We start from the raw sequence: 18951 nt of genomic DNA on the forward strand, positions 1-18951 counted from the left end.
CTAGGTTTTTCATTATTTTCAGGAATATTGCAAATGGCATTTAAAAAAAAAATTTACAATTGTTCACTGCCAGAATATAGGAAAGCATTTCAATTTTATATACTGATCTTGTATCCTGAAGGGTTGCTATTCTCACTTGCTAGTTCTAGGAAAATTTTTGTCATTTTCTCTGGAATTTTCCACATGGTCAATAATGTGACTACAGACAGTTTTGTTTCTTCTTCACAATCTATAAACATTTTTTTTTCTTTTTGTGTCTTATTGTATTAATTAACTAAGACTGCCAGGAAGATGTTGAATAAGAGTGGTGAAAGAGGACATTCTTACCTTGTTCCCAGTCTTAGCGGGAAAGAGTCCAGTTTCTCACCATTAAGTATGATGCTAGCTGTAGCTATTTTGTAGATTTCTTTTATCAAGTTAAGGAACTTCTCTATTTTTAGTTTGCTGAGAGTTTTGGATTTTGTCAAATGCTTCTGCATCAGTTGATACGATCATATGAGTTTTCTTTTTTAGTCTGTTGATGTGGCATATTACATTGCCTGATTTTCAAAAGTTAAACCAGACTTACGTGCCTGGAATAAATCAACTTCATTATGGTGTATAATTCTTTTTATATGTTGAAAAGTGCATTAATGTCTTGTTGAGAATTTTCACATCTATATGCATGAGAGATATTTTTCCTTTCTAATAGCTTTTTTTTTTTTTTAAATAGCTTTATCTGGTTTTGGAATTAGGGTAATTCTGACCTCATTGAATGAGTCAGGAAGTGTTTCCTATTTGTTGATATCATTTGGTATAATCTCTTCCTTAAATGTTGAGTAGAATCCACCAATGAAACCATTTGAGCCCGGTGCTTTCAGTTTTTGGAAGATATTAATCATTGATTTGATTTCTTCTCCTCTTCCTTTACTTTTTCCTCTTCTTACTCCATATTCTTCTCCTCCTCCTTCTTTTCTTCTTCCTTTTCCTCTTCCCCTCCTCCTCCTCCTCCTCACCCTCATCCTTATCCTTACCATCTCCTTCTTCTTTCTCTCTGTTTCCTTCAAATTCAGACTCCTGCATTATACTGCAGGGTCATCTTTATGAAAACTACATCAATTCCACCACCCCCTCAAGCTATTCAGCATTTGCCCTATCTCATTCCATTCTTTTGGTGACAGGTATTTACTCCCAATCTCCTTTTCCTAAAACTCGGCTCATGCCTTACACCATTGTATAAAAATTTCTGCTCTCAGTGGTTCTTTGAAGCAATCACAATATTCATTGGTAATCTAGTGACTGAAATCAATAACCTATTTTTGGTCCTCTTCCTAGTACTTCTTGAATCATTTGTCTCCTTTAACTGCTACTTCATCTCCAAATACGCTTCTCTGGTTGCTGTGATCACGTTTTCCGTCCACACTCATTTAATTTTTTTGTCTTTTTGATATGCTAAGTCTCTTAGTCCTATAATTCCCCAAACCAGACACCTTACCTGGGCTTGGTCATATATTGTAATTGTCCTACTAGATATTTGACCTAACATATAACATCCAAAATAGAGTCATTATCTATCTTCAAAATCACTCTTCTTTCCATAATTTTTATCTTAATTAATATCATTGTCATATATCAAGTCTCCTAGGCTAGAGCTGTCAAGATTTTATAGGGTCCTTGGCTTCCGACATTCATTTAGTCAAACAATCCTGTCAATTCTACTTCAGTTATGTCTTACAAATCTGACTCCTTCTCGTCATCATTGTTGATGGTGCCAATATAGTTTTGCATTTTATCTTGAGCTAATATTACATTTGATAACAAGGATGTTTACTATTCATGTTTCTCCTCTTCATTTATTGCATACTTCACACTGTCTAAAACCAAAGTTGATTATATCACTCCCATGCATAAAAGCCTTTGCTCTATCCCTATTTCTCACCGGCAGAGGATAAAACCCAAACTCCACACTTGCCTTTCAGGGTCGTTCAGAATCAGGCCCCAGTCCATCTTGACAGTTTCATTTTCCACCTTCAATACTATAACTCCCTAGACTTCAGTTTTGTTAAATGCCTCACTATTCGGCATATACACTAGGTGCTGCAGCTCTCAGTACAAACTCCCCCTTTGCCTTATTCTGTTTTTTTTTTTTTCTTCATTGCCTAATCAAATTTCACTCAGTTCAAATACTACTTTTTCTGAAAATATTTGACTGCCTCAGAAACATGCAATCACATCTCTTTCACTGTTTTCACATTCCTCTGTTCTTCCCCTAATATAGATTAGAGGATGATTAACACAGTTTCTGTCTTAGTTATCTAGTGCTGCTATAACAGAAATACCACAAGTGGGTGGCTTTAACAAACAAACATTTATTTTGTCACAATTTAGGAGGCCAGCAGTCTGAATTCAGGGTGCTGGCTCTAGGGGAAGGCTTTTTCTCTCTGCTGATTCCTGAGGAAGATCTTTGTCTCTTTGAGCTTCTGCTCCTGGGCAAACTTCATAGGGTTGCTATAAGTTGGAACTGACTTGACGGCAACAGATTTGGTTTTTGGTTTTACGTATATATATGCAGGTTTTTGGTTTTATGTATATATATGCAAATAGGTTATCCAGGTGTGCAGTTTTGATATCTTTGAACCATATTCTGTATAACTTATAGCAACCCTATAGGACAGTAGAACTACCCCATAGAGTTTCTAAGGAGTGTCTGGTTGATTCAAACTGCCGAGCTTTTAGTTAGCAGCTGTTGCACTTAACCACTATACTACCAGGGTTTCCATAAATTAAACCGGTTGTAATAATGATAACCCACATTTATATGTTAGATTATGAGTTACAAAGCACTTTCTATGTAGTATCTCATGTGATCGTCACCTTCTCTGATATTATTATTATAATTCTTGTGAGGAAACTAAGGCCCAGTTTCCTGCCAAAAGTCACGTATCTAGTGAGTGTCAAAGCCTAAAAAAAACTCCAGGCCTTATTACTTCAAGTCTGTTTTTCTTTCTGTCACACAGTACCCCTGCGTTACCTCAGTATTTGTTATAATTATAATTAAACAGTACATGTCTATAAATCATGAAGGATTAGTTGAAATCTGTCATATACAGAAATACAAAATAATTCACTAAGTATGACTGATATGCTTAGCAACTAAGTTTTCATCAGTTAAAAAGCTAGAGAAACCCTATGCACCAAAAACCTCCATCAATGCCTTTATGAGGAGAGTTTCTCAGTTTCCTTAAGACTAAAACTACAATAAATGATTCTAGGATAGCACCTCCCTATGGAGCCCTGGTGGAGCAGTGGTTAAGAGCTTGCTGCTAACCAAAATGTCGCCAGTACGAATCCACCAACTGCTCTTCAGAAACCCTGTGGGGCAGTTCTACCCTGTCCTGTAGGGTTCCTATGAATAGGGATGTACTTTACGGCAACAGATTTGTTTGTTTTTTAAACCCACTGATTGGAGCTCTGGTGGCGTAGTGGTTATGAGTTTGCCAACCAAAATGTCAGCAGTTGGAATCTACCAGCTGTTTTTTGGAAACCCTGTGGGGTAGTTCTACTCTGTCCTATAGGGTTGTCATGAGTCAGAATCGACTCGATGGCAATGGGTTTGGTGGTGTCCACCGACTGGAGACAACGGTAGTTTAGTGGTAGAATTTACACCTTCCATGCAGGAGACTCAAGTTTGATCTCCAACCAGTGTACCTCAAGCATAGCCACCACCCATCTGCCAGTGGAGGCTTGTGTGTTGCTATGCTGCTGAACAGGTTTCAGTGAAGTTTCCAGACCAGGATGGACTAGGAAGAAAGGCCTTCAATCTGAGTCCAAAAAAACCAGCCAGTGAAAACCCTATGGGTCACATTGTACATGGAGTCACTATGAGCTGAGACCGACTCAATAGTAGCTGACAACACTCACTGAATACCATTCTTTCTAAACCTGCCTGTGTTTGCTTTGCTGTGTTTACTTTCCTTGTTTTTGGAATTACTTTCCACCTGGTCACTGAAATGAGAAGCATGATAATTTTCATGAGAAAATGCTAATTCCTACATCTCCCAGTACCACTGCTATAGCCAATTAATAACCAAATCCTGGTAATCTTATTGCAGATATTTCTGGAATATGAGCATTTGCCACCCTTACTGTCACTGCAGTAGTTCAGGCTTTCACCATCTTTCATCCCTTCACTAGTGACAGCCTCTTAACTTTTTTCCTTAACAGTCTCAGACAAGTCTTCAATCCGTTCTCCACAGGGCGATGAATCTGGATGCCATCCTCATTTCTCTCACTTATTCAAAAATCTTCAATGATACTCCAGTGCCTAAAGATAGATTTCCAGACTCCATGAGCTGACAAATAAGGAATAATCTGGCCCCATGCTTGGCTCTCCAACACATTTTTTTTTTTTTTAATCACTTCTTTCCTCTGGTTTAAACTCCGGAAAGATTGAACTGCTTGTAATTTCCTACACGTGCCATGTTATTTTTACCCTCTTTGACATTGCTCACCTCTTTTCCCTAAAATACTTACTGTCTTTACCTCTACTTTCTTGCCTGTTTAACATCTACTTAATTAAAAATCTTAATTGAGATGTCACTTCTTTCATGAAGTAGCCTCTGATTTTTCTTAGACCTTAAAATATTTTTACTCCAATAATACACTATGTGCATTTTAGTCATTACTTTTGCAGTACCTTAAAAATTTCTCATTCTAGAAAATCTTAACAGCCTGCAAACACCTTAAAGGTAGGAATGGTACCTTATTTAATTTTGTGTCTCTAGCACCTAGCACATTCCTGGTACATATCAGATATTCAGTAACTGTTGAATGGCTGTGATCTATTCTCTGAGCCATGTTTCCACTGATCCTTTATAGTGGAATTTTATCATGTGTTGATATTACTGTCATAAGAGGCTAAATCAAACTGTCTCTTTGGATTGTTCCATTTCAGCCTATATGTATAAATATGTGCCATTTAATCCTCCTCATTGAAGTTACCATCTAAATTCTTGGTTTCTTTGCTTTTTCCCTACCACTTCTGGCATCAGGCTGAAGAACTTCAGGACCTGTATGGATGTCATGGTTTGGGTTCCCCTGAAAGCAGAATCCTAACATAGGAATTTGAGAGAATAGTGATAAACTAGACAAGGAAAAGAAGTGAACTAGTATAGGGTGTGTTTTCGAGATAGCTATCCCCAAGGGTGACTAAAACTTAATTCCATTGGAGAAATTCTGGCAGCCATGGTAAATCACAAACTCAGTATTATCCCATCCAACAAGAAGGGAGCTCATCCCTCTTTGTTAAGAACTTCAGGGAGAAGGAAGACCATTAATTCCATTGCACCTCCATCCTGCCTCACTGGTAGCAATCAGGCTTCAGAGGCTAGGAAACACATTCAGGCAAGAAGAAAATGCAAGGAATGGCAGTTGGAAGTAAGGCTGGTAATTGGTAAGGGTAAGAAGACAGGGACAGGGCACCACAGTGTCTGCTATAGTAAATTAGTTACAACACTCTACCCTCATGTTTTCTTGATGTTGTGAGTTCTATTTACCTTTACCTACATTCTGTATCAGCCATCAAAAATTGTAGCTATGATTTGATTCTTGTCATCATACAGGGTTTTTATACTTTCGAGGTATAATTCTAGTATTTCATTTTCTGAACACAATTTCTTATCCTTCTTGTATCCTCACTTATTTCCATAAGAACTACCCCTAACTTCATAGTAATCTTCCATCCCTAATGTTTTCTTTTTCCAACCTTCTTGTAAATTTGAATCCATCATTATAACACTGGCAAAATATGGAACATCACTTCAACTGCTATTTATTGACAACATCCTCACTCCTTTACCACATTACTCATCGATTTAACACATTTTCTAAATGCCCAATCAGGGATAATTTTAAACTTCTCATTTCTCAGCAGTTATACCTCTGTGCTGAATATTGCAAGAAAAATCTCATAAGAGTGGAGTTTAGTGTCATTAGAGAGTCATGATTTGCTCATAGCCGTGCCCTCCATGCTATTTTATAGTCCTGTAGAATATACGTAATGATCGACATCTCCCGGTGCTATCAAAATCTATTTGAAACTTGTATTTCTTTAAGCTCTAAATCCCTTCTATCTTGCTCCCTCGGCTGTTGGACTTGTGTTTTCCACATGGAAAATCAAGACTATTTCTTTTTGACTCAGCTTCTTATCTACCTCCAATATATATATATAATATATATATATATTTGCTTCTATCCTTACCTTCTCTTAGGTCACCTCTGTTCTGGCTGTTTACCCATTTTCTGTTTTAAGAACTTCATCCATTAGTTTTCCCCTAATTTTTCTTGACTTTTCAGTGTCTTCTTATACACTGACTCCCTGTAATCAATTTGATATGTCAATGGTTTTCCATTTTTAAAGAGACTCATAAATAAGATTAAAAAAAAAAGATTTCATGATATATTAGGTTACAATGGCTCTACAGTGTTTTTTCTTCTTTGTTTTAAAGTTGCTACATCCTCATCATCTTCACTTCCTTTCCTCTCATCCGCTATTAAACTCATGACCATTTGGCGTTTGCACTTACTGATCTAAATGGATAAGGCATTTCATGACTTCTTAATGGGAAATTCATGGGCACTTTGCAAGGATTAACTTAACTGAATATCTTGGTGGCATTTTGGCATTTGCCACTGTTGCTTATTTCTTTCGTCTTTAAAATCTTTCCATGATTGATGCCTGTGAAAGTATCATCAGAATTCTTATATTCTTTTTCTTTGTTCCTTCTTTCTCTTTTTCACCTCTATCCTTCTTTCCCTCCTCTCTCCCTCTCTTTTTTCCTTCCTTCCTTTCTTTTTCCTTTTATTTTCTTTTGGCTAGCTCTCAGATCTTTGTATCTAGAATCTCCTATCTTTGCTAGGTCTTGAGAAGTTGATATTTTCCCTACTTCTGTCCTTGGTACTCCACATCTATGCACCTGCACTTTACTCATTCCTTAACACCCTCTCTAAGCAGCCTGCCCCTCCCCCTCATTACTTTAAATACCACCTGTATGCTACTAACTCCAAAATTTACATCTCTAGCCCTTAATCAACAACTCTCTGGCAACCTTATAGATAACTTAAACTAGTCAAGTACAATATGAAGATTTTACATTTTCATAGCTTTTTTCTAAATTAATGGCTAATTAATACACCAGTTTATACTTAAAAGCCAGTGAAGTAGACAACTGTCTTTTGGTCACCCACTATCCATTCCTTTTTTGGAATCGTTAATTTATTTTTCAATCAAATTTTAATTAGCTTGTACTATGTTCTGTAGCCCTGGTGGTGCAGTAGTTAATCATTTGGCTGCTAACTAAAGGTCAACAATTCGAGCCTACCAGCCATTCCGTGGAAACACAATGGAGCAGTTCTACTCTGTCCTGTAGGGTCACTATGAGTTGGAATCAGCTCAACGGCAATGTGTTATGTGCAAAGCAGCTTCTAGAAGCTGATGGTATAGATGAGAACAAAAGCTTTATCTTTTTAGAACAGGGGTTGACAACTACGGCCCACAGGCAAAATCTGACCCATGGCCAATTTTTGTAATAAAGTTGTATTGAAACACAGCAACACTCATTTATTTTCTTATTGTCAATAGCTATTTTCACATTACAATGGTAGAGTTGAGTAGTTTTGACAGAGACTGTATGGTCTAAATTATTTACTATGTGGTACTTTACAAATTAAGTTTGCTGACACCTGTATTAGAGCATATAATGAAGCATTTGTGGGCACACTTGTGTGTGTGTATGTTTGAAAGAAGTTAATAAACGTACAAATTTATAAACCAAAATAATAGCAGAAGTTGATAAAGATTTGATATTCGATTATGTGAATATATCTGGGTGTTTGTTTTAGATGCGTCGGCTTAGTAAGCCATCTCTGAAATAGTGAAAGAACCAACTACATGAAGATACAGAATAGGGCAATGCAAACAGAGAGAAAAGCTAGTGCAAGCCTATATTGGATTTAGTTTGTCCCGCTGCAAGAATAGAAAGAAAGATAATGTGGTTGGAAGATAGTGGGTGAGAAGGGAATAATAAGAGATGAATAGGAAATTACTAGATTTGGTGGGAAAAAAGTCCAGATCAAGTAGAGCCTTGGAAAGTAAACAGTTTCTATTTTATTCTAACTGGGGAGCTGTGGTAAGCAAAGTAATGCTACCCCAAAGATGTCCATGTCCTAATTCCCAGGACCTATGAATGTGCTATATTACGTGGCAAAGGAAACAAAGTTGTAGGTGGAATTAAGGCTGCTAATAAACCTATTGCTGTTGAGTCAATTCCAACTCCTAGAGACCCTATAGGATAGAGTAGAACTGCCCCATGGAGTTTCCAAAGAGTGCCTGGTGGATTTGAACTGTCGACCTTTTGGTTAGCAGCAGTAGCACTTAACCACTACGCCACCAGGGTTTCCAAGGTTGCTAATAAACTGACCCTCAAGTAGAGAAATTATCCTGTATTATCTGGGTGGGCCCAATTTAATCACAAGGTGAAAGTTTCCAGTACAAATGAGTTTTTTATCCAAAAGTTTACACAAATTGTTTTGCGATGTTGTTTGCACTCTCTGCAATATGCCAACACTCTCTCCCTTTCCACCCCAGGTTTCCCATGTCCATTCATTTGATTTTCTTGTCCCTTCCTGCCTTCTCATCTTTGCTTTTGAGCAGGTGTACCCATTTAGTCTCGTATACTTCATTGAAATAACAAGCATGTTCCTCCCATGTGTTATTGTTTGTTTTATAGGCCTGTCTAATCTTTAAGAGTGGCTTCAGTTCTGAGTTAGTAGGGTGGCTGGGAGCCATGGTTTCTGGATTTCCTCCTGTGCCTGTCAGACCAGTAAGCCTGGTCTTTTTTGTGAATTTGAATTTTGTTCTATATTTTTCTCCTACTCTGTCCAGGAATCTCTATTGAGATCCCTGTCAGAGAGGTTGCTGGTTGTACACAGACGCCATCTACTTCTTTTGGGCTCAGGCTGGTGGAGGCTGTGGTTCATGTGGCCTATTAGTTATTTGGATGAATATTTTCCTAATGTCTTTGGTTTTCTTCGTTCTCCTTTGCTCTGTACTCGATGGGATCAATAGATGCATCTTAGATGGCCACTCGCAAGCACACAAAAAAAGACATCAAAATGACAGCACTAAACTCATACTTATCTATAATTACGCTAAATGTAAATGGACTAAATGCATCAATAAAGACACAAAGAGTCACAGACTGAATAAAAAAAAAAAGATCTGTCTATATGCTGCCTACAAGAGACACACCTTAGACTTAGAGACACAAACTAAAACTCAAAGGATGGAAAAAAATATATCAAGCAAATAACAATGAAAAAAGAGCTAGTGTGGCAATATTAATTTCTGACAAAATAGACTTTAAAGTTAAATCCACTACAAAGGATAAAGAAGGATGCTACATAATGATTAAAGGGACAATTTACCAGGAAGATATAACCATATTAAATATTTATGCACCCAATGACAGGGCTGCAAGATATATAAAACAAACTTTAACAGAATTGAAAAGTGAGATAGATACCTCCACAATTATAATAGGAGACTTCAACACACCACTTTCGGTGAAAGATAGGACATCCAGTAAGAAGTTCAATAGAGACATGGAAGAGCTAATTGCTACAATCAACCAACTTGACCTTATAGACTTATACAGAACACTCCACCCAACAGCTGAAAAGTATATATATATTTTTCAGTGCACACAGAACATTCTCTAGAATAGATCACATATCAGGTCATAAAACAAACCTTTGCAGGATCCAAAACATCAAAATATTACAAAACATCTTCTTAGACCATAAGGTCATAAAAGTGGAAATCAATAACAGAAAAATCAGGGAAAAGAAATCAAATACTTGGAAACTGAACAATACTCTGCTCAACAAAGACTGGGTTATAGAATACATTAAGGAGGGAATAAAGAAACTCATAGAATGCAAAGAGACTGAAAATACTTCCTATCAAAATCTCTGGGACACAGCAAAAGCAGTGCTCAGAGGTCAATTTATTTCAATGAGTACACACATACCTAAAGAAGAACGAACGAAAATCAGAGAACTGTGCCTACAACTTGAACAAATAGAAAGAGAGCAACAAAAGAATCTGTCAGGCACTAGAAGAAAACAAATAATAAAAATCAGAACAGAATTAAATGAATTAGAAAACAGACAAACAATTGAAAGAATTAACAAAGTCAAAAGCTGTTTCTTTGAAAAAATTAACAAAATTAATAAACCATTGGCCAGACTGACTAAAGAAATTCAGGAAAGGAAACAAAAAACCCGAATAAGAAATGAGATGGGCCATATCACAACAGACCCAACTGAAATTAAAAGAATCATATCAGGTTATTATGAAAAATTGTACTCCAACAAATTTGAAAACCTAGAAGAAATGGGTGAATTCCTAGAAACACACTACCTACCTAAACTAACACAAACAGAAGTAGAACAACTAAATAGACTCATAACAAAAAAAAGAGATTGAAAAGGTAATCAAAAAACTCCCAACAAAAAAAAGGCCCTGGCCCGGATGGCTTCACTGCAGAGTTCTGCCAAACTTTCAGAGAAGAGTTAACACCACTACTACTAAAGGTATTTCAAAGCGTAGAAAAGGATGGAATACTACCTATCTCATTCTATGAAGCCAGCATACCCCTGATACCAAAACCAGCTAAAGAGAACACAAGAAAAGAAAATTACAGACCTATATCCCTCATGAACATAGAAGCAAAAATCCTCAACAAAATTCTAGCCAATAGAGTTCAACAACATATCAAAAAAATAATCCACCATGGCCAAGTGGGATTTATACCAGGTATGCAAGTTTGGTTCAATATTAGAAAAACAATTAATGTAATACACCACATAAATAAAACAAAAGACAAAAACCACATGATCTTATCAACTGATGCAGAAAAGGTATTTGAAAAAGTCTAACACCCATTCATGATAAAAACTCTCAGCAAAATAGGAATAGAAGGAAAATTCCTCAACATAATAAAGGCCATTTATACAAAGCCAACAGCTAACATCATCCTAAATGGAGAGAGCCTGAAAGCAATTCCCTTGAGAACGGGAATCAGAAAAGGATGCCCTTTATCACCACTCTTATTCGACATTGAGCTGGAGGTCCTAGCCAGAGCAATTAGGCTAGACAAAGAAATAAAGGGCATCCAGATTGGCAAGGAAGAAGTAAAAGTATCTCTATTTGCAGACGACAGGATCTTATACACAGAAAACCCTAAGGAATCCTCCAGAAAACTACTGAAACTAATAGAAGAGTTCAGCAGAGTATCAAGTCACAAGATAAACATACAAAAATCAGTAAGATTCCTCTACATCAACAAAAAGAACATCGAAGAGGAAACCACCAAATCAATACCATTCACAGTAGCCCCCAAGAAGATAAAATACTTAGGAATAAATCTTACCAAAGATGTAAAAGACCTATACAAAGAAAACCACAAGGTACTACTGCAAGAAACCAAAAGAGACCTACATAAATGGCAAAACATACCTTACTCATGGATAGGAAGACTTAACATTATAAAAATGTCTATTCTACCAAAAACAATCTATATATACAACGCACTTCCGATCCAAATTCCAATGACATTTTTTAATGTGATGGAGAAACAAATCACCAACTTCATATGGAAGGGAAAGAAGCCCAGATGAGTAAAGCATTACTGAAAAAAAAGAACAAAGTGGGAGGCCTCTACCTGATTTTTGAACCTATTATACAGCTACAGTAGTCAAAACAGCCTGGTACTGGTAAAACAGACACATAGACCAACGAAATAGAATTGAGAATCCAGATACAAATCCATCCACATATGAGCAGCTGATATTTGACAAAGGCCCTGTGTCAGTTAATTGGGAAAAAGATAGTTTTTTTAACAAATGGTGCTGGTGTAACTGGATATCCATGTGCAAAAAAATGAAACAAGACCGGTACTTCACGCCATGCACAAAAACTAACTCCAAATGGATCAAAAGCCTAAACATAAAGCCTAAAACGATAAAGATCATGGAAGAAAAAATAGGGACAACGCTAGGAGCCCTAATACAAGGCAGAAACAGAATACAAAACATTACTAACAGTGCAGAAGAGAAACCAGATAATTGGGAGCTCCTAAAAATCAAACACCTATGCTCATCTGGAAACCCTGCTGGCATAGTGGTTAAGTGCTACCACTGGTAACCAAAGGGTTGGCAGTTCGAATCCGCCAGGTGCTTCTTGGAAACTCTATGGTGCAGTTTTACTCTGTCCTATAGGGTCGCTATGAGTCGGAATCGAGTCGATGGCACTGGGTTTTATGCTCATCTAAAGACTTCACCAAAAGAGTCAAAGACCACCTACAGACTGGGAAAAGATTTTCAGCTACGACATCTCTGACCAGTGCCTGATCTCTAAAATCTATATGATTCTGCTAATACTCAACCACAAAAAGACAAACAATCCAATTAAAAATTGGGCAAAGGATATGAACAGGCACTGTACTAAAGAAGACATTCAGGCGTCTAACAAATACATGAGGAAATGCTCTCGACCATTAGCCATTACCCAAATGCAAATTAAAACTACAATGAAATTCCATCTCACTCCAACAAGGCTGGCATTAATTCAAAAAACACAAAATACTAAATGTTGGAGAGGCTGTGGAGAGATTAGAACACTTATACACTGCCGGTAGGAATGTAAAATGGTACAACCACTTTGGAAATCGATTTGGCGTTTCCTCAAAAAGCTAGGAATAGAACTACCATACAACCCAGCAATCCCATTCCTCAGAATATATCCTAGAGAAATAAGAGCACTTACATGAACAGATATATGCACACCCATATTTATTGCAGCACTGTTTACAATAACAAAACGATGGAAGGAACCGAGGTACCCATCAACAGAAAAAAAAAAAAAAGATGAATGGATAAATTATGGTATATTCACACAATGGAATACTACACATCGATAAAGAACAGTGATGAATCTGTGAAACATTTCATAACATTGAGGAATCTGGAAGGCATTATGCTGAGTGAAATTAGTCAGTTGCAAAAGGACAAATATGGTATAAGATCACTATTATAAGATCTTGAGAAATAGTTTAAACTGAGAAGAATGCATTCTTTTGTGGTTACGAGAGGCGGGAGGGAGGGAGGGAGGACGGGAGAGGGGTATTTACTAATTAGATAGTAGATAAGAACTACTTTAGGTGAAGGGAAGGACAATAGTCAATACAGGGGAGGTCAGCACAACTGGACTAAACCAAAAGCAAAGAAATTTCCTGAATAAACTGAATGCTTCAGAGGTCAGCAAAGCAGGGGCAGGGGTTTGGGGATCATGGTTTCAGGGGACATCTAAGTCAATTGGCAAAATAAAATCTATTAAGAAAACATTTTGCAACCCACTTTGAAGTGTGGCTCCTGGGGTCTTAAACGCTAGCAAGTGGCCATCTAAGATGCATCAATGAGTCTCAACCCACCTGGATCAAAGGAGAATGAAGAACACCAAGGACACAAGGTAATTACGAGCTCAGGAGACAAAGGGCTACAGGAACTAGAGGCTACATCATCCTGAGAGCAAAAGAACTAGATGATGCCCGGCCACAATCGATGACTCCCCTGACAGGGAACACAAGAGAGAACCCCTGAGGGAGCAGGAGAGTAGTGGGATGCAGACCCCAAATTCTCACAAAAAGACCAGATTTAATGGTCTGACTGAGACTAGAATGACCCCAGCGGTCACGGTCCTCAAGCCTTCTGTAGGCCCAGGACAGGAACCATTCCCGAAGCCAACTCGTCAGATATGGATTGGACTGGACAGTGGGTTGGAGAGAGACGCTGATGAGGAGTGAGCTTCTTGAATCAGGTGGACACTTGAGACTATGTTGGCATCTCCTTCCTGTCTGGAGGGTAGATGAGAGGGTAGAGGGGGTTAGAAGCTGGCAAAATGGTCACGAAAAGAGAGACTGGACAGAGGGATTGGGCTGCCTCATTAGGGGGAGAGTAACTGGGAGTATGTAGTAAGGTGCATATAAGTTTATAAGTGAGAGACTGACTTGATTTGCAAACTTTCACTTAGAGTAAAATAAAAATTATTAAAAAAATGAAAAGAGTCCTGCTCCCCAACCTGCCAATCTTAGTTCACCAGCTCCTACAGATACAGGAATCAGGAGAAACCTTGCAGTCTTGTTGCCCATCTTGGGATTCGCAACCTTCACAGCCTGTGAGTGGGAGCCCTGCTCTCCCACCTGTCGATCTTGGATTTGCCAGTTTCTGTGGCTGGGTGAATTGGGAAAGGCTTCTATCCTGATTCATGGACTTGGGACATTCTAACCTCTACAATTGAGTGAGTTGTTTCCTTGATATAAATCTCTCTATATACATATATTTATGTATTTTACTGGTTTTGCTTCTCTAGAAAACACAGCCTAAGACAGGCAGTTAGGTTGTTTCTATTTTTTCGTTATTGTGGATAATGCTGCAATGAACATGGGTATCCATATGTCTATTTGTGTGATAGCTCATATTTCTCTAGGATGTGTTCCTAGGAGTGGGATTGCTGGATCATATGGTATTTCTATTTCTAGCTTTTAAGGAGGTGTCATATTGTTTTCCGAAGTGGTTGTACCAGTTAGCATTCCTATCAGTACCAGCAGTACATAAGGTTTCCATTCTCCGATATTTGCTGTTGTTTTTTTTTTTTTGAATGATACCAGTATTATCTGGTTGAGATGGTACGCAATGTAGTTTTGATTAGCAGTTCTCTGATGGCTAACGATTGCGAGCATTTACTCATATGCCTGTTAACTGCCTGAATGTTTTCTTTGGTGAAGTGTCTGTTCATATTTTTGCCCATTTTTTGACTGGATTATTTGCCTTTCTGTTGTTGAGGTGGTGAAGTATTTTATAGAGTTTTTTTTTTTTAGAGACTAGGCCTTTATCAGATATGTCAGAGCCCAAATTTTTTTTCCCAGTGCGTAGATTGTCTTTTTACTCTTAGTAAAGTCTTTTGATGAACATAAGTGTTTAATTTTTATTAACTAATTTCCAGTTATCTAGTTTACCTCCTGGTGTTTATGATTTATTAGTTATGATTTGTATTATATTCGTGTCTTATGTTAGGGCCCCAAGCATTGTCCTTACTTTTTCTTCCATGATCTTTATTGTTTAAGCTTTTACATTTAGTATTTGATCAATTTTGAGTTAGTTTTTGTGCATGTTGTGAGGTATGGGTCCTCTTTCATTTTTTACAGCTGGACATCCAGTTTTGCCAGAACCATTTGTTAAAGTGACCATATTTTTCCCCATTTAATGGACTTTGGGCATTTGTCAAAAATCAGGTGACTGTAGGTAGATGGGTTTACTTCTGGCTTCTCAGTTCTTTTCCATTGGTCTATGTGTGTGTGTTGTACTGTACCAGGCTGTTTTGACTACTGTGGCTATATAGTAGCTTGATAGATTGGGTAGTGTGAGGTCTCCTACTTTGTTCTTCAGTAATGCTTTACTCATCTGGGGCCTCTCCCCTTCCCATGTAAATTTGTTGATTAGTTTCTCTGTCTCGTAAAGAATTCTGTTGGAATTTGGATTAGGATTGCAAGATAACTGCAGATTGCTTTGGATAGTATTGACATTTTCACAGTGTTGAGTCATATTATCCATGAGTGTGGTATGTTTTTTATTTATGTACTTTTCTTTTGGTTTCTTTCAGTAGTGTTTTGTAGTTCTTTGTATATGTCTTTTATGTCCCTAAAAAAAAATGTCCATAGTTAGGTTTATTCCTAAGTATTTTATCTTCTTGAGGGTTATCGTAAGTGGTATTGATTTGCTGGTTTCCTTTTCAAAGTTCTTTTTCTTTTTTTTTTGGTGTAAAGGAATCCAACTGATTTTTGTACGTTAATCTCATATCCTGATACTTTGCTGAAAACTTCTATTAGTTTCAGTAGATTTCTTGTGGATTCTTTAGGGTCTTCTATGTATAGGATCATATCATCTGTGAATAGGGATACTTTTACCTCTCCTTACCAGTTTGGATGCTCTTTATTTCTTTTTCTTACCTTATTGCTCTAGCTAGGACTTCCAGCATAATGTCAAATAAGAGTGGTGATAAAGGGTATCTTTGTCCGGTTCCTGTTCTCAGGGGGAATGCTTCAGTCTCTATCCATTTAGAACAATGTTGGCTGTTAGCTTTGTATTAATGCCCTCTATTTTTTATTATGTTGAGGAATTTTCCTTCTATTCCTATTTTGCTGACAGTTTTTAATCAGGAATGGGTGTTGGACTATGTCAAATGCTTTTTCTGTGTTGATTATATTTATTTGTTTTATTTATGTGGTAGATTACACTGATTGTTTTTCTAATGTTGAAACTTTCCTGCATACCTAGTATGAATCTCAGTTGGTCATGATGCATTTTTTTTGGATATGCTGTGAATTTTATTGGCTAAAATTTTGTTGAGAATTTTTATATCTCAATGCATAAGGGATATTAGTCTGTAATTTTCTTTTTTTGTGGTGTTTTGCCTGGCTTTAGTATCAGGTTTATGCTGGCTTCATAGAATGAATTAGGGCCTATGACATCCTTTTCTACCCTCTGAAATAGTCTGAGTAGTTCTGGTGAGAGTTCTTCTCTGAGTGTTTGGTAGAATCCTCCAGTGAAACCATCTGGGCCAAGGGTTTTAAAATAAAAAAAAATTTTTTTTTTGTTGTTGGAAATTTTTATATTTCCTCTTTAATCTCTTCTTTTATTATGGGTCTGTTCAGTTTTTCTGCCTCAGTTTGTGTTTTTTTTTAGGTTGGTAGTATGTTTCTAAAATTTATCCATTTAGATTTTTTAATTTGTTGGAGTATAATTTTTCATAGTATCCTGTTATGATTCTTTTTGTTTCAGTTGATTCTGTTGTAATATCACCCATTTCGTTTCTTGTTTGGGTTATTTGCATCCTCTCCATTTTGTTGATCTTTTCAAAGAACCAAATTCTGTCCTGTGAATTTTTTCTTTTCTCTATTTCATTTATTTCTGCTCTAATCTTTATTTTTTCCTTTCTTGTGATGACTGTGGGCTTCTTTTGGGTTCTCTTTCTTTTGTCCAGTTGTTGGGTTAATATGTTGATTTTGGTCCTCTTTCCTTTTTTGACGTGTGCATTTATTGCTGTAAATTGACCTCTTACACTGCTTTTGCTCTGTCTCAAATGTTTTAGTGAGATGTGTTTTCATTCTCATTTGACTCTGTAAACTTTTTTTCTGTTCTTGATTTTTTTGATTATTCAGTGGTTTTTAAACAAGGAGTTGTTCAGTTTCCATGTATTTGATTTTTTTTTTCCCTTTGCTATTCTTGATATAGAGTTCCACTTTTATGGCATTATGATCAGAGAAAATGTTTTGTATTACTGCTATGTTTTGGATTTTGTTGAGTCTTCCTTTGTGACCTAAAATGTCATCTATTCTGGAGAATGTTCCATGTACATTGGAAAAGAATGTATACTTTGCTGCTGTTGGGTGAAATGTGCTGTATATATCTATGAGGGAGAGTTGATTGACTATCTTATTTAAATTTTCTGTATCGTAGGTAAGTTTCTTTCTAGATGGTCTGACCTTCACCAAAAGTGTTGTGTTGAAGTCTTCTACCATTATTGCAGAACTGTTTCTCTTTTCAGCTCTGTTATAGTTTGGTTTATGCATTTTAGAACCCTGTCATTGGGTGTGTAGGTATTTATTAGGGTTATGTCTTCTTGGTGGATTATTCCTTTAATCATTATATCATTAGCTTCCTTAGCTTTTAGAGATTATTTTTTCTAAAAGTCTATTTATCTCAGATTTGAATTGCCAGTCATGCTCTTTTTTGGTTACTGTTTGGTTGATATATTTTTTCCATCCTTTAATTTTTAATATATTTATGTCTTTGTGTTTAAGCTGTGTCTCTTGTAGACAGCATATAGATGGATCATATGTTTTAAAATCCATTCTGCCACTCTCTTGTCTCCATTTGCTGGTGCATTTAAGCCATTTACATTCAGTATAATTATTGTTTAGTATGAGTTTACTGCTGTCATTTTGTTGTACTTTTTTGTGATTTTGACAGTTTCTTTGTTTTGCTTAATTTTCTATGCTGAATTCTTTTTGTTTAGGGATTTTATTTCGTTCGTTTTATTATTGTTGATTTTGTGTTTACTGTGTCTTTATGGTTTATTTTTTGGCTGGATAGATTTGTTAGCTTCCTTTGTGGTTACCTTGAAATTTACCTTTCTTTTCCTAAATTTAAAACAGTCTTTTATTTCTTGATATAACCTTGACTTTCTCTACATATGGAAGTTCTATAAATACACTGTTTAGTCCCTCTTTCTTCTTTTTTTTTTTATGTTGTCATATTTACATATTGACATCTCTGGTTCCCTATTTTCTGTCTTTTTGCTTTGTTTTATTTTTGAGAATTCTTTATATGGCTTTGTATTTGTTTGATCTGTCCTATCTTCTAATCTTGGATTGCTGTCTGATGTTGATTGTTTCCTAACTGAAAGACTCCTTTTAATATTTCTTAATATTTGATTTTGGTCTGGTTTTTACAAATTCCCTTAATTTTTGTTTATCTGGAAATGTCCAAATTTTGCCATCGTATTTGAGAAATAATTTTGCTGAATATACAATTCTTGCTGGCAGTTTTTTTTGTTTCCTTCAATGCTTTATATATGTCATCCCCTTGCCTTCTTGCCAGCACGGTTTCTGCTGAGTAATCAGGGCTTAGTTTTATTGGTTCCCCTTTGTAGGTGACTTTTTTGTTTTTCACTATGTGCTTTCAGGATTCTTTCTTTGTCTTTGGTTTTGGCAAGTTTGATTATGGTGTGACTTGGTGACTTTCTTTTGAGGTCTATCTTATATGGTGTTCATTGAGCTTCTTGGATGAATATCT

This window comes from Elephas maximus, chromosome 5, assembly GCF_024166365.1.
Source record: "Elephas maximus indicus isolate mEleMax1 chromosome 5, mEleMax1 primary haplotype, whole genome shotgun sequence".
Lineage (NCBI taxonomy): Eukaryota > Metazoa > Chordata > Mammalia > Proboscidea > Elephantidae > Elephas > Elephas maximus.